At 41.1% G+C, this 16,512-nt stretch overlaps 1 protein-coding gene across 3 annotated transcripts in view; it reads right to left on the reverse strand.

Moving 5' to 3' along the window:
* arhgef28a (Rho guanine nucleotide exchange factor (GEF) 28a) overlaps nt 1-16,077 on the reverse strand; it is a 379,030-nt gene extending 362,953 nt beyond the window's left edge. For all 3 annotated transcript variants that reach the window (XM_072257921.1, XM_072257920.1, XM_072257922.1), the window contains exon 1: nt 15,628-16,077. The gene's annotated coding sequence lies outside the window, so the exon portion shown is untranslated. The remainder of the gene's footprint in view (nt 1-15,627) is intronic.
* Nucleotides 16,078-16,512: the final 435 nt, after the last annotated feature.

The raw sequence follows: 16,512 nt of genomic DNA on the forward strand, positions 1-16,512 counted from the left end.
CAAAAAAGGTTATTTATGGAAGAGTGGCAAGGAAGAAGCCCTGGCTAAAAGTAAAACATATCCTTGCCCATAAACACTTCGCAATGCATCTCTTAAGAGATACTGTAAAGATATGTAGGAAGGTCAGATGAGACTAAAGTGGAGCTTTTTGGCCTCACACTGAGTGGTATATGTGACATAAATCTAATACTGTACATCAGTCAGGTAACACCATCCCTACTGTACCTCATTCTCTGGGGATGCTTTTCAGCTGCAGGGATTGGAAATCTGGTCAGGATTGATTAGAAGATGAATGCTGCAAGATACACAGAGATCCTGGATAAAAACCTGCTAGCCTCTGCCAGAAAACTTAAACTGGGAGGAAATTCGTCTTTCAGCAGGACAACAACTCAGAGTACACTGCCAGAGTAACCATGGAGTGCCTTCAAATAAAGAAAATTGATGTCCTTTAGTGGCCCAGTCAGAGTCCTGACCTTAACCCGATCAAACATCTCTGGCAAGTCCTCAAGATTGCTGTCCACCACCACTCCCTAACTAACCTGGCACAGAATAAGCAATTTTGCAAGGAGGAATGGTCAAATCTGACTCCATCACATTGCGCAATGCTAATAGAGACTTATCCAAAATTCTACTGGCTACAGAAACTGCAAGAGGTTGTTCAATTAGGTACTGAGCGAAGAGGGTTGAAAGTTTTGAACTGCTCACATTTCAGTTTTTGAATTTTTAGATTTTCATGCCTTACCATTTTCTTTGTATTTTGGGGCTCTGCTGTGAAAAAAAGAGCATGTGATTCACAAATAAAAATTCGCAGTGAAATTGATGAAAATCTCTGGTTGTAATACTCATTCATGTGAATAAAGGGTTGAGGGCTAAATACTTTTATAAAGGTGGTGTAAAAATGGTTCAATATTAACTACCAAAGACAACAGACCCTTTCGTCTATTACCTCCAAGTTTGCTGCCACACATTATCTCAAAATAAACAACACTTATACCCTAGAATTCTCACGTTTAACTTCAGTGTGTTCATTGCCTTGTCTCGCCCCATTTCTGAAGTTTCCAGCAGACCTACCAACCTCCAACACATGTGCATTTCTTCAGTTCTAGCCTCCTGATCACCCAAGGTTAATCATTCCACCAAAAGTGACCTTGCCTTCTGCCTCTAAACCTCTGAGCTGTGGAACTTTCTCCCTAAAGATCTCCAAATATTTACCTCCCTTTTCTCCTTTAAGATACATTTTTAAATCTAATTCTTTACAATTTTGCTCAACTACCCTATACTTCCTTATTTGGCTGGGTATTAAATGTTGTTCAATAATAATTCTGCAAAGTACTTCGAAAGTTCTGCTCTATGAAGGAGTGATATGTTGCAAAGACATGTAAAAGGAAAAGAAAAACTAAATATACAATGCCAGTACTGAGGGGATAAAACAGAAACTTGTCTTAAGCTTACCACTCATGCATTTGGAATAACACCAGCCCTGATTTACACTGCAGGATAAACACCTCGTGTGAAGTGATCTCAATCCCAAATAGAAACACAGCCAGTTTTCACATGAAGGATTAAAGGGAGTCTGCATTCATCAGACAAGCTGGTAACCTGTTCCACAAGTCCACAACAGGAAATCAAAACAACAGCAAAAATCCTGCCTGATTCTGCTCTTAGTATAACTTGTGTGAACCACATAATTCTTATTTGTAGAGATCATTCACATAATCTCTAAGTTCAAAGTTAAATGTTATTATCAAAGTACATATATAACACCATATACAACCCTGAGACTCATTTTCTTGTGGGCATTCTCAATAAATCTGGAGAATAATAACCAGAACAGAATCAATGAAAGACCACCCAACTGATACGTTGCATCAATTTTTATGCTGTGCCACAAAATCAGCAGAATGATTAATAGCCAATATGCAGACTTGATGGTGAAAGAGAGATACAGGGGACAGTAACGTACCTCCCTTCTGATCATGTCTGGATTCATGTGATGGTGTTTCTGCCTACTCTAAGCTATCATCTTATTTTTCTTTGTGGGCAGTTACTAACTGCAATAACAATACTCTTCAATATTGTCCAATCTAATGAGAAGTCCATAGGGTGCAAGCAATTCTGACACTAATAAACAGTTCATTCCCACGCTCCTGAATTCTGAACCGTGACTTGTGAAAGTCATGGAAGCATTAAAATTCTAGCGTGTACTTCTAACATGAACACTTTCTGTCTTCAGGTTACAGCAATTTGGCAACATTTTAGCAAGCCTTTAAGTCTGTTTTCGCTTTTTTTTTGACTCGTTATGTTATATATTGTCCCCTTCCTCTTGAAGCAATGCCCCAGCTATAGCTTTAACCCCCTAAGAGCTGCATCCTTTTTCACACTAAATAGCAACATATTTTAAATCACAGAATAGATACAAAGATGACAAAAAGTGCAATCAAATCACGATTTTATTTTCTGATGTTCAAATGGATTACGGAAATTAGCGATTCTCGTTAATTTATAGCTACAGGAGGAACAATGAAGAATTAAAACAAAACAGGGATACTTGCCTTTAATATATAACATACACTCAGTGGCCACTTTAGTAGGTACACCTGTACAACCTACTTGTTAATGCTACTAATCAGCCAATCATGTTGCAGCAACTTAACGCATAAAAGCATGCAGATATGGTCACAAGGTTTAACTGTTGTTCAGACGAAACATCAGGATGGAGAGGAAATATGATCTAAGTGACTTTGACTGTTGAAGGAGTCTTGGTGCCAGACAGGGTTGTTCAAGTATTTCAGAAACTGCTGATCCCCTGGAGTTTCCATGCATAACAGTCTCTAGAGGTTAGAGAAAATGCTATGAAAAGCAAAAAAAACAGTAGCAGTTCTGTGGGTGAAAATGCGTTGTTAATGAGAGAGATCAGAAGAGAATAACCAGAATGGTTCAAGCTGACAGGAAGGCAACATTATCTCAAATAACGATGCATTACAACAGTGGTGTACAGAAGAGCATCTCTGAATGCACAACACGCCAAACTGTAGTGGTTGGGCTATAGCAGCAGAAGATTGCAAACATATACCCAGTGGCCAATTTGTTAAATACAGAAGGTACCTAATAAAGTAATCAGTGAGTGTAAGACAAGAACAGGCCCTTTAAACTCAATCCATCTGCACCAATCATGATGCCCAAATTAAACTAATCCTGTCTAATCCATATTTCTCAATTCGCTACCTTTTCACCTGTCTATCTAAATGCTTCTAACACATCCCTATTGTATTTGCTTCTGCCAATAATCTGGCAGCACAATCCAGGCACCTAACAATCTGTGTAAAAGAATACTTATCTCATACATCTCCTTTGACCGTTACTCCTCTCACCTTTTAGATACGCCCTTCACCATTGTTTTGGGAGATTTTAACAAGGCCAGTCTGAAAAAAATCACTAAGAAATTACCATCAACAGATCACTTGCAACACCAGATGAAACAACACACTGGACCATTGTTACGCCACCTTCAAGAATGCCTACCGTGCTATTCCACGCCCTCGCTTCGGGAAGTCTGATCACCTGGCTGTACTCCTACTCCCTGATTTAAGACTGCAGCACCAGCAGTGAGGACCAAGACGGTTTGGACTAGGGAAGCACAGGAGTGCCTACAGGACTGCTTTGAATCGGTGGACAAGACTGTATTCAGGGATTCATCTTTGAATCTGGATGCATATGCTGCATTTGTTACCGACTTCATTAAAACCTGTATGGATGAGTGTGTACCCACAAAGACTTAATGTACATTCCCAAACCAAAAGCCGTGGATGAACCAGGAGGTACGTCATCTGCGGCATTCAAGTCTGGCAACCCAGGCCTGTACCAGAAAACCAGGTATGATTTGTGGAGGGCTATTTCAAGGGCGAAGGGACAATTTCGAACGAGGTTGGAGGCGATATCAGATGCACGGCAACTCTGGCAGGGACTACAAGACATTACATCCTACAAAGCGAAACCCAATAGTATGAATAGCAGTGATGCTTCACTACCAGACGAACTCAACGCCTTCTATGCAAAATTTGAAAAGGAGAACGCAATTACAGCTTTGAAGATCCCTGCTGCACCTGATGACCCTGTGATCTCTGTCTCAGAGGCCAACGTTAGACTGTCTTTAAAGAGAGTGAACCCTCGCAAGGCAGAAGGTCCCAATGGAGTACCTGGTAAGGCTCTGAAAACCTGTGCCAACCAACTAGTGGGAGTATTCAAGGACATTTTCAACCCCTCACTGCTGCAGGCAGAAGTTCCCACTTGCTTTAAAAAGGCAACAATTATACCAGCCCCTAAGAAGAGTAATGTGGGCTGCCTTAATGATTATCGCCTGGTAGCACTCACATCGACAGTGATGAAATGCTTTGAGAGGTTGGTTATGACTAGACTGAACTCCCTCCTAAGCAAGGACATGGACCTATTGCAATTTGTCTATCATCACAATAGGGCAATGGCAGACGCAATCTCCATGGCTCTTTACACCGCTTTAGACCACCTAGACACAACAAACACCTATGTCAGGATGCTGTTCATCGACTATAGCTCAGTATTTAGTACCATCATTCCTACAATCCTAATTGAGAAGTTGCAGAACCTGGGTCTCTGTACCTCCCTCTGCAATTGGACCTCGACTTCCTAACCGTAAGACCACAATCTGTGAAGATTGGTGATAACATACCCCCTTCCTTGACAATCAACACTGGCGCACCTCAGGGGTGTGTGCTTAGCCCACTGCTCTACTCTCTGTAAACCCATGACTGTGTGGTTTGGCATAGCTCAAACACCATCTACAAATTTGCTGACAATACAACCATTGTTGGTAGAATCTCAGGTGGTGACCAGAGGGCGTACAGGAGTGAGATATACCAACTAGTGGAATGGTGCTGCAGCAACAACCTGGCACTCAACACTGATTGTGGACTTCAGTAAGGCTAAGACAAAGGAACACGTACCATTCTATGTTTTATATTCTACGTTCACTCCTCACAGAGGGATCAGAAGTGGAGAGAGTGAGCAGTTTCAAGTTCCTGGGTGTCAAGATCTTTGAGGATCTAACCTGGTGCCAACATAATGATGTAGCCATAAAGAAGGCAAGACATCGACTATACTTTATTAGGAGTTTGAATCAATTTGGCATGTCAACAAATACTCCCTAAAGAAGCTGCAGAAGATTGTAAATCCAGTCAGCTCCATCTTGGGCACTAGCCTACAAGGTACCCAGGACATCTTTAGGAAGCGGTGTCTCAGAAAGGCAGCGTCCATTATTAAAGACCTCTAGCACTCAAGGCATGCCCTTTTCTCACTGTTACCATCAGGTAGGAGGTACAGATGCCTGAAGGCACACACTCAGCGATTCAAGAACAGCTTCTTCCCCTCTTCCATCCGATTCCTAAATGGACTTTGAAGCTTTGGACACTACCTCACTGTTTAATATACAGTATTTCTGTTTTTGCACATTTTTAAAATAATCTATTCAATATACATAATTGATGTACTTGTTTATTTATTATGTTTTATTTTATTTATTTCTCTCTCTCTCTCTCTCTCTGCTAGATTATGTATTGCATTGAACTGCTGCTGCTAAGTTAACAAATTTCATGTAACATGCCAGTGATAATAAACCTGATTCTGGGAAAGCAGGTTTGTCCAACCTCTCCTTATAACTAGTACACTCCAATCCACACAACATCCTGCTGTAACTTTTCAGTACCCTCTTCATAGCCTCCACATCCTCCCTATCGTATGGCATTCAGAACTGGGCGCAACAATCCAAACGTGGCCTCGCCAAATGTTAGAAAGTTACCACATGACTTACACCTTTTATTTTCAATGCCCTGACCAATGAAGGCAAGCATGTCCAATGCCATTTTTACTTGTGTTGCATCTCTCAGGGAGCTATGGATCCCAGGATCGCTCTGCACACCAGTGGTTCTCAAGATCCTCCTATGTCCTGTAAACCTTCTTCTTACATTTGACCTCCCAAAGTGCCACGCCTCACATGTCCAGATTAAAGTCCATCAGCCATTTCTCTGCCCAAGTGTACAACTAATCTATATCCTGCTATATCAGAGAGCATTTCTTACTATCCACAACTCCCAATTATCATGTTATCAACAAACTTACTAATCAAATAATTTACATTTTCCTGCAAATCATTAATATGTATTACAAGCAACGTATGTCCTGGAACTGATCCTCATGAAATGCAGGCCTCCAGTCACAAAAACACCCCACTACCACTACCTTCTGTTGTCTATATCCAAGCCAATTTTGCATTGAATATATCAGCGCACTGTGGATTCAATATGGCTGATTCTCTGGATCAGCTTATCAAAAGGGACCTTTTCATATGATTTACTAAAACCCTTGTAGGCAACATCCACTTCCCTACCTTCATCACTTCCTCAAAAAAGTTTCATCAAATTTGTGAGACAGGACCATCCCACATAAAGTCCTTCTGTCTATCTCTAATGAGCATGTATTTTTCCAAATGCAAGTAAAGCCTGCCACTGCAAATCTCAAAGTTCAAAATTCAAAGTAAATTTATTATCAAAATACACACGTCATTATACATATACAACCCTGATTTGTTTTCTTGTGGGCATACACATTAGATTCAAGAAACATAATAGAATCAATGAAAGACAACACCCAACAGGACAACCAATGTGCAAAAGACAACTCTGCAAATATAAAAGGAAAAAAAACAATAAATATCGAGAATATGAGATGAAGGGTCTTTGAAAGTGAGTCTATAGGTTGTGGAAACAGTGATAGGGCGAGTGAAGTTAACCCCTCTGGTCAAGAGCCTGATGGTTGAGGGGTAATGACTGTTTCTGAACCTGGTGGTGTGGGTTCTGATGCTCCTACACCTTCTTCCTGATGACAGCCACAAGAAGAGAGCCTAACCTGTGTAAGGGAGTCCTGCGACGGTGCTCCAAGTAGATGTGCTCAATGGTGAGCAGGCCTTTACCCATGATGAACTGGGAGCATTCCCACTACTTTTTGTAGCATTTTCCATTCAAGGGCATTGCTGTTTCTATACCAGGCTGTGATCCAACCTGATAGTACACTTTCCACCACACATCTATAGATGTTTGTCAAAGTTTTAGATGTTATGCCAAGTCTTCACAAAGTTCTAAAGAAGTAAAGGCGCTGCTGTGCTTTTTTTGTAATTACACTTATGTATTGGGCCCAGGACAGATTCTCTGAAATTACTTCACCAAGTTGCTGATCCTCTCCACCTCAGATCCCTAATGAGAACTGGATCATAGACCTCTGGTTTCCTCCTCCTGATCAGACCCTTGGTCTTGTTGATATTAAATGAAAGGTTGTTATTGTAGCATGACTCAGTCAGACTCACATTCTCCCTCCAAATACTGATACTTTATACTTCATACTTCATTGTCGCCAAACAATTGATACTAGAACGTACAATCATCACAGCGATATTTGTTTCTGTGCTCCCCGCTCCCTGGATTACAAATATTAAATATTAAAATTATTAAAAATAGTAAATATTAAAAATTTAAATTATAAATCATAAATAGAAAATAGAAAAATGGAAAGTAAGGTACTGCAAAAAAACCGAGAGGCAGGTCCAGATATTTGGAAGGTACGGCCCTGATCCGTGTGTGTGTGTGTGTGTGTGTGTGTGTGTGTGTGTGTGTGTGTGTGTGTGTGTGTGTGTGTGTGTGTGTGTGTATGTATGTGTATATATATTATATACCAATATATTTGTCATCTTTTATATTTGTCATCTCCTTTGATTTGGCCAATGACACTGGTGTTGTCAGAAAACTTAGATATGGTATTGGAGCTGTAAAAAGTCACATAGTCATAAGTATAAAGCGAGCAGAGCAGGGGCTAAGCACACAGCCTTATGGTGCACCTGTGCTGATGGAGATTGTGGAGGAGATGTTGTTGCCAATTCTAATTGACTGGAGCCTGCAAGTGAAGAAATTGAGGATCCAATTGCACAAGGAGGTAGTGAGGCCAAGGTCTTGAAGTTTATTGATTAATTTGGAAGGGATGATCATATCAGCTGTAGCAAATAAAAAGCATCCTAATGGAGGTGGGGTAGCACTCTGAATTAAGGATGAGATCAGGGTAATAGTGAGAGGCGATACAAGATCTAAGGAGCAGAATGCTGAATCCATCTGGGTAAAGATTAGGAATAATAAAGGGAAAAAAACCACTGGTGGGAGTTATCTATCAGCCACCGAAGAATAATGTTACAGTGGCACAGGCAATAAACTGAGAAATATCCAAGGCATGTAAGAATGGAACAGCAGTTAACATGGAGTACTTTAACTTGCAAAAGATTGGGTGAATAAAGTTGGTTGAGGCAGTCTTGAGGAAGACTTCATAGAATGCATCCATGAAGGCTTTCTTGAACAGCATGTTACTGAACCTACACGGGAACATGTTACCCTAGATCTGGTCCTGTGCAATAAGACAGGTAAAATTAATGATCTTGTAGTTAGGGATTCTCTTGGAAAGAGTGATCACAGTATGATTAAGTTTCTTATATGAATAGGTCAATCTGAAACAGTATATTATGTCTAAGCAATGGAGGCTACAATGGGATGAGGGAGGATTTGGCTAGTGTAGACTGGGAACACAGGCTATATGGTGGGACAGTTGAGGAATAGTGGAAGACTTACAAAGAGATTTTTCACGGTGCTCAACAAAAGCATATTACAGTTAAAAGCAAGGACAGTAAGGGTGGGGAGAGCCAGCCTTGGATAACTGAGCAAATAAAAGAAGGCATCCAACTAAAAGCTTGTACATACAAAGTCGCCAAGTGTAGTGGGAACTGGAAGATTAGGAAAACTTTAAAACAAAGAACCACTAAGTGAGCAATAAAGAAAGGGAAGCTTGATAATGACAATAAACTAGCACAATACATACAAATGGATAGTAAAAGTTTTTGTAATTATATAAAGCGGAAAAGGGTGGCTAAAGTGAATGTAGGTCCTTGGAGGATGAGAAGAGGGTATTGATATTGGGTAATGAGGCAATGGCAGAGGCTTTGAATGACTATTTCGTGTCTGTCTTCATGATGGAGAATATGTCTAACATGCCAAAGAGAGATGTTATAGATGTGATGGGAGGTGAGGACCTCGATACAATAGCTATCACTAAAGACACAGTGCTGAGCAAACTTGTGGGCCTGCAGATAGATAAGTCCCCTAGTCCTGATTGAATGCATTCCAGGGTAATGAAAGAAAAGGCAGAAGTTATAGTACAGGCTTTAGTGATAACTTACCAAAATTCTCTGGACTCTGGGCAAGTCCTGGCAGATTGGAAGATGGCAAATGTCATGCCACTGTTCAATAAAGGATGTAAGCAAAAGGCAGGTAACTATAGGCCAGTTAGTTTAACATGTGTAGTTGGGAAAATGCTTGAAGCTATCATTAACCAAGAAATAGCAAGGCATCTGGAAAGAAATGGATCCATCAAGCACATGCAGGATGGATTCAGCAAAGGCAGGTCCTGTTTGACAAACTTACTGGAGTTCTTTGAGGATATAATGAGTGCAGTGGACAGAGAGGAACAGATGGACATTATTTACTTGGATTGCCAAAAGGCATTCGATAAGGTGCTGCATAAAAGACTCATCCATAAGATAACGATGCATAAAGTTGGGGGTGATATATTAGCATGGATAGAGGATTGGTTAACTAATAGAAAGCAGAGAGTTGGGATACATGGGTGTTACTCTGGTTGACAATCTGTGGTGAGCAACTATTCATGATATACATTAACAATCTGGAAGAGGGGACCGAGTGTAGTGTATCTAAGTTTGCTGTTGACACTAAATTGAGTGGAAAACCAAATTGTGCAGAAGATACGGAGAGTCTGCAGAGAGATATAGATAGGTTTTGAGTGGACAAGGGTTTGGCAGATGGAGTACAATGCTGGTAAATGCGAGGTCATCCACTTTGGAAGGAAAAATGAAAGAGCAGATTATTATTTAAATGGTAAAAAATTGCAGCATGCTGCTGTGCAGAGTGCCTTGGCATGAATCACAAAAGGTTGGTTCACAGGTGCAGCAAGCTATCAAGAAGGCAAATGGGATGTTGGCCTTCATTGCTAGAGGGATTGAATTTAAGAGCAGGGAAGTTTTGCTGCAACTGGACAGGGTACTGGTGAGGCTGCACCTGGAGTACTGCATGCAGTTCTGGTCTCCTTCCTTGAGGAAAGATATACTGGCTTTGGAGGCAGTGCAGAGATGATTCCCCAGGTAGATTCCACAGATGAGGGGGTTAGCCTGTGAGGAGAGATTGAGTTGCCTGAGACTACACTTGCTGGAATTCAGCAGAATGAAAGGAGATCTTATAGAAACATGTAAAATTATGAACGGGATAGACAAGATTGAGGCAGGAAAGTTATTTCCACTGGTAGATGTGACTAGAACTAGGAGACATAGCCTCAAGATTCGGAGGAGTAGATTTAGGACGGAGACGAGAAGAAACTGCTTTTCCCAGAGAGTGGTGAATCTATGGAATTCTCTGCCCAATGAAGCAGCGAAGGCTACCTCAGTAAATGTATCTAAGACAAGTTTGGATAGATTTTTGCATAGTAGGGAAATTAAGGGTTATGGGGAAAAGGTGGGTAGGCGGAGAGGAGTCCATGGCCAGATCAGCCATGATCTTATTGAATGGCGGAGCAGGCACGACTGGCCAGATGGCCTACTCCTGCTCCTAGTTCTTATCCTGATATATTCTATCTTTGCAGTCCAGACATTCCTGCATTGAGTAAAGAAATGGCATCTGCTGTTGCCCTGTTGTACCAGTAGGCAAAAGTGCCAGTAGGCAAAATGGAGCAGATCCAGGTTATTTCTCACTCAGGAGTTGATTATGTTTCATCACCAACCTCACAAAGCACTTCATCACAGTGGATAAGTGCTACTGGCCGATAATCATTAAGGCAGCTTACCATGTTCTTCTTAGGCTTGAATCAGGTGGGTACCTCAGATTGTCAAGGTGAGAAGTTAAAGATATTGTTGAACACTCCAGCTAGCTGATCAGCACAAGTATTTACTATTCAGTCAGGTACCCCGTGTGGGCCAGATGCTTTTGGTGGGTTTACCCTCCCAAAGGCTGCTTTTACGTCAGCCTCAGAGACTGAAATGATAGAGAATTCAGCGGCTGTGGTTGTTTGTGAAGGTTCCACCATGTTTTGACGATTAAAATAAGCATAGACTAACTAGGAGCGAAGCCTTGTTTTCACCTATGTCATTTTGTTTCACTTTTTAAGTGGTAATAGCATTCAAGCCCTGCCACATCTGTTGAGCATCCTAGTGATTCATGTTTGGTCCGGAATTGCCACTTCACAACATGAGAAGGCTTTCTGGCAATTGTACCTGGACCTCTTATATCTGACTTGGTCACCAGACCCGAGTGCCAATGATCTGGGATCTCATCATTCATCCAGGACTTCTGGTTGGGGAAGACTCTGATTGATTTTGTGGAGACACATTCATTTACAACTGTTTTTATAAGGTACATGACAATCATGGAGTCAAACAGTTTCAAATCCTCTGATGAGTCCTTGAACACAGCCCAGTCCACCAATGTGAAGCAATCCTGTAGCAGCTCCTCTGCCCCCACAACCACATCTTTATTGTCATTAACTCTGGAGCCTTGCTCTTTAGCTTCTGCCTGTGTGTAGCTAGAAGGAGAACACCAAGTGATCAGAGAGCCAAAATTTGGTCTAGGGATCAAAAAGTAGTTATTCCGAATCATTGTAAAAGTGTGGTGTAGTATGTTAGCACTCCTGGTGCTGCAGGTTATATGCTGATGATAATTGGTCAGTGATCTCTTCAAACAAGCCTGACTGAATTCCCTGACTATGATTTGAAATGCTTCAGGCAGGACTGCTTCTTGCTTGGTGATGGCAGCATTCAATATGTCAAGAACCAGATTAATGTCAGCTTTTGCGGTCTAGATCCTGCTGGAGAATTCCCTTGGTAGGTACAATAGTTGACACTTGATCCTTAGATGTTCTAGGCAGAACAAGCGTACCTCAAAACTACAATGTCCAAAGAGTTTATCATGAAAACCTTTTGCCTTCTCCAAATCAGTTCAATCTACCCTGTGTATCAAGAAGCCTGTGGATCATACCAATGCATCTGGTGTATCCGGAATGAGCCATGTCTCCATAAAACACAGAATACAGCAACTCCTCATCTCTCTCCAATACAGTGATCTTGCCCTTAGGTCCTCAATGTTGTTCTCCAGCATCTGTACATTTGCTGTCAAGATGCTGGGTAGAGGGAGTTTCATTCCTCTGCACCTCAGCCTGGCTTGGAGTTCTCCCTTCCTCCCTCTCTCCTAGCAACATATCTTCATTTGCTTAAAGGTGCCACACCCGTATGCTTGAGAGTTAAGCCCACTGAGTCATTCAGGAGGTCATAAGATCACTATTTCATTGTGACAGTTCAAAAATACATTGTTTAAATGGAAATTACATGCTACAGATTGCAGTGAGAGTCATTCAGAAGAGGTACATTTAAAAGTTTTGGTAGCAACCAGCAGCACATTGTCATGGAATACAGGTGCCATCCTGCATTATCTTCTCCAATAATTTCTCCAGCAGTAGCCTATAATTTCCTTATTTTTCCCTGTTGCCCTTAAAGAAAATAATAATACTGGTTATTCTGCAGTCTTCTGGAGACTTGTCCATTGGAAATCAGATACAAAGATCTCAGAGATCTCTGTCAAGTCCCTGAGCTAGGACCCCTCAGGCTCGGTGGGGGGGGGGGGAAACATTTTCATATTAAAAATTTCCAAGACACTTCAGTACCTCCTCCTTATTAATGTTGGTATGCTCTAGAACATCAACATACCCCTCCAGAATCTCACAATCCTCCAAATCCTTCTCCTTGGTGAACACTGATGCATTAGTACTCATTGAAGACCTCACCTTCTTCCTCCAACTCCACACATTAATTCCCTTCTTTGTTCCTGAGTGAACCTACTATTTTCCTAGCTACCATTTTGCTCCCAGCATATATGCCTTGGGATTCTCCTTAATCCTACTTGCTAAGGACACCTCATGGTGTCTTTTAGCCTACCTTGTTCAAGTTATTTCCTGCCTCCTTACAGCTGTCAAGGGCCTTTGTTGTATTTCAGCTTCTTAAATCTTATATATGCTTCCTTTCTCTTTTTTTACTGAATTTACTACAATATCCCCTATCCTCTATTAATTGCCTTTCATTTTTAGTTAAATAAAAAAAAAATCAGCTCAGGGTAGAGTTATTCTGGAATTATTCGGCTAAGAAAAGAAAAATGTTAAAAATTGAAATACCTAAGTTCTCCAAGCATATATGTGTAGCCAAAAATAACAACTACAAATATTTTCCTATTGTCTACGAGTTTCCTCAAAATTTCATGCAGATAACATCTACATCAGTCACATTTCAATATTTTCTTAATTACAGAATCTTTTCATTCGTTGGGAGTTATTTTTGAGCTCATCCCATTCAAATCTGGTCAAAATTTTATAAATTTGGACGTACATGGTAAAGATGTTCCTATATGCTTCACTGTAAATAGTCAGCCACGACTTTGCATATATTTCTTATGACATGTTTTAGTCATCCTGTGAATTAAAGTTCGTCTTTGGAAGGGAAGGGTCATTGGTTCTAATAAGGGAAAGCTCCAAGAATCAGGAAGAGTGTGCTTTCAATCCACATCTGTAGGGAAAATAAGATATCAGAAAAGCAGTAGTCCAGAATCGAGAAAATCAGCCAATGACTGAACAAATGAGACAGAACCCCTAACAACATGATAATACCACTGGAGATTGAGGGAAGATGAGTGAGGAGACTTGAATACAAAGTAGCCAGAAAAACAGAGAGAAAACAGTGGCTGGAACAACAGAACCACAGATAAGCTGATGTTGAGAAAATCTATGAGACAGGGTAACAAAAATTTTGAGAGGAGTGAAGAAATAATACCACAATCAAACTACACAATCTCACAACCCTTAATATATTTCTGCTTAAATAACCAGGCTGGTGTGCATGTAAAATACCTATATTAAGCATTTCCTGCCCTCTTCCTACAATCAAATCATAGCCAGATACTTTTTAGATCTTGAGATGGTCTCTGAGAAATCACTTCCTTACTAGACGCATTTTTCAATTATCATTTTTGTTATTTATGTTATTTTTAAAAGTATTGAATTGGTTTGCACAATTGTACCCAAAAAGTTTTATTCAAGAAAATTACAAGTTATCGGGAAGGCTAAAATATTTCATTGTTTATGTAGGCTCAAATATATAATGACTCCTGGTGAAGCTGGGAATAGCTACTTTAAAAACTGGATAGTTAATTTGTGTCAAGCAAACAAAAACAATGACAGATCATGAAAGAAAATTTAAGTGGAACAAATTCAAATAATTTCTTGTAATGCTAAGAAATTGCAGAGCCGGCCAGTTACAGAAAAGACCGTGCGTCTGATAACAGCCTGGCTACCATGCTCAATATCAAGGTACATGAACAAATCAAAAGTTCCCCCATCCAGTGATACTGGTCAAATCCAACCGACAAATTATCAACACATCAACTGTGACACAACGAGTTGACAACAGTGCCATCGCCCGTTACTATAGCATTATTATTATTCTTATTATAGCTATAGGATTATTGTCAGCAGCAGTCTGAATTCTGCTGCGACCATCCGGCTAAGAAAGGAAACATTGCAGCGTAGCTCTAGACAGGGCAAGAGCTAATTTACAGAGGAGAGATCAAAGTCGCTGTGATGCAGGTTACTGGTGCTGAACCTGATTAATGCTCAACAGTAGATACAATTTCTTAACAATTACTGCCTGAGACGAATGAGAAACAAAAAGGACGATAAATAAGCAAAGTTGATAAATTTTATGCTCTTATTCCCGTGCACCAGACCCCAAAAATACACACATACACTGACAGCCTTTTGCTCATTTAATGTTTGTCAGTCTTTGTGTGTAGTTTTTCATTGACTCTGTTGCATTTCTTTGTTCTACTGGGAATGCCTGCAAGAAAATGAATATCGGGATAGTACATGGTGATATATTCGTACTTTAATAGTAAATTTACTTCGCATTTCACTTCTTGGACGTATTTGTTATGCTATGTGAAGTGTTCACTGAACTTCACGCGGGCAGGACATTTAATTGGATCTTGTAATATGTGACAATAAACTAATCTGAATCTGCTGGACAGTCCAAACGGAGATTGCAGTGTGCACAATATTTAGTTTGATGATAAACTTCAATAAAAAAATAAATTACAAAAAAATAATCGAAACGCTTCACAAGTTTCTCACGTCTCCACCAAAGTGATGCTCAGCTGAGCCGAGGCAAAGGCACGGTATAATCCATTTTCGATTAAAAACAATCATCGCCAACATCAGAATTAAGTAATCTCGCAAGAAGCTAGATTCCTGGCCCCTTACGACAAGTTTGCTCGCTGTGGTTTTTACATCAAGCTTTCTGTTTCCCTCTAAGAAGCGGCGCTGCGACATTGTGCGAGAATCCCTACTTAAAGCAATTTCATGTCGAGCCTTCAATCAATACGGTGTGCCATGCTCCCGGTTACGTACCTGCAAGGTTCCACTTTTCCTAAATCTAGCGACTGCGGTTGCTCTCTCGGAGCTCCCGGGATCTTTGCAATTCCTCCGCGTCTCGACTCAGGAGAGCTCCAGCATGTTTCAGAAATCACACTGATGGTTTCTGGGCATCCAACGAAACGTAGACCTGACTTGGAGACAAGCAGGCTTGCACACGTCACCGACTCTGATTGAACGGTTGAAAACAAGAGGCGAGCAAGCAAACGCCGCCGAGCGAGGTTGTCAGGAAGTTTTTCCTCACGATGGTGTTTTTCGACCAGTCTGAAGGGTGTCGTGACAGCTGGTCGCCAGTCTGAAGTTGCACCTGATGCAAGTGCCTCGGATACGAACAAGCAATAAAGATAATTTCCGTCTTTAACTACCGCCGATTTCACTAATGCAGCGCCTCGCTAAACAGACGAGAAGCCGTGTTCCCACGAACTACTAGGTGCAACTCCTGGGATCTCGCCAAACTCCGGCAACACAGCCAGCAGCCACGGGCGCAGCCTGCCGAGAGCTTGTGCCGTTCATTGGCTGCAGCTCTTGCCTTACCTAAGCTGATAGGACGCTGGCAGCCCAATGAATGTAAGGATTGGCTGAATCCCAGCCCTTGTCTGCCTTCATTGGCGAATCCAGTCTATTCGACGCAAGGTATCTCGGCATCTGATTGGCTGAAATAAATCTGAAATAAAGACGACTGGAAATACGCACTAGGTCATTCAACTCATACTGAAAAGGGTGCTGAATAATTATTTGCCACCTTCCACAGATGCTGCCTGGCATGGTGAGTGCGTCCAGCACTTTTAGTCCTTTTAAAACTTCGGATAATTTCTTCTTCCAGCTGCAGCATCATCCCAGATTCAAAGAAAGAATTCTATC

This window comes from Mobula birostris, chromosome 5, assembly GCF_030028105.1.
Source record: "Mobula birostris isolate sMobBir1 chromosome 5, sMobBir1.hap1, whole genome shotgun sequence".
NCBI classification, from domain to species: domain Eukaryota; kingdom Metazoa; phylum Chordata; class Chondrichthyes; order Myliobatiformes; family Myliobatidae; genus Mobula; species Mobula birostris.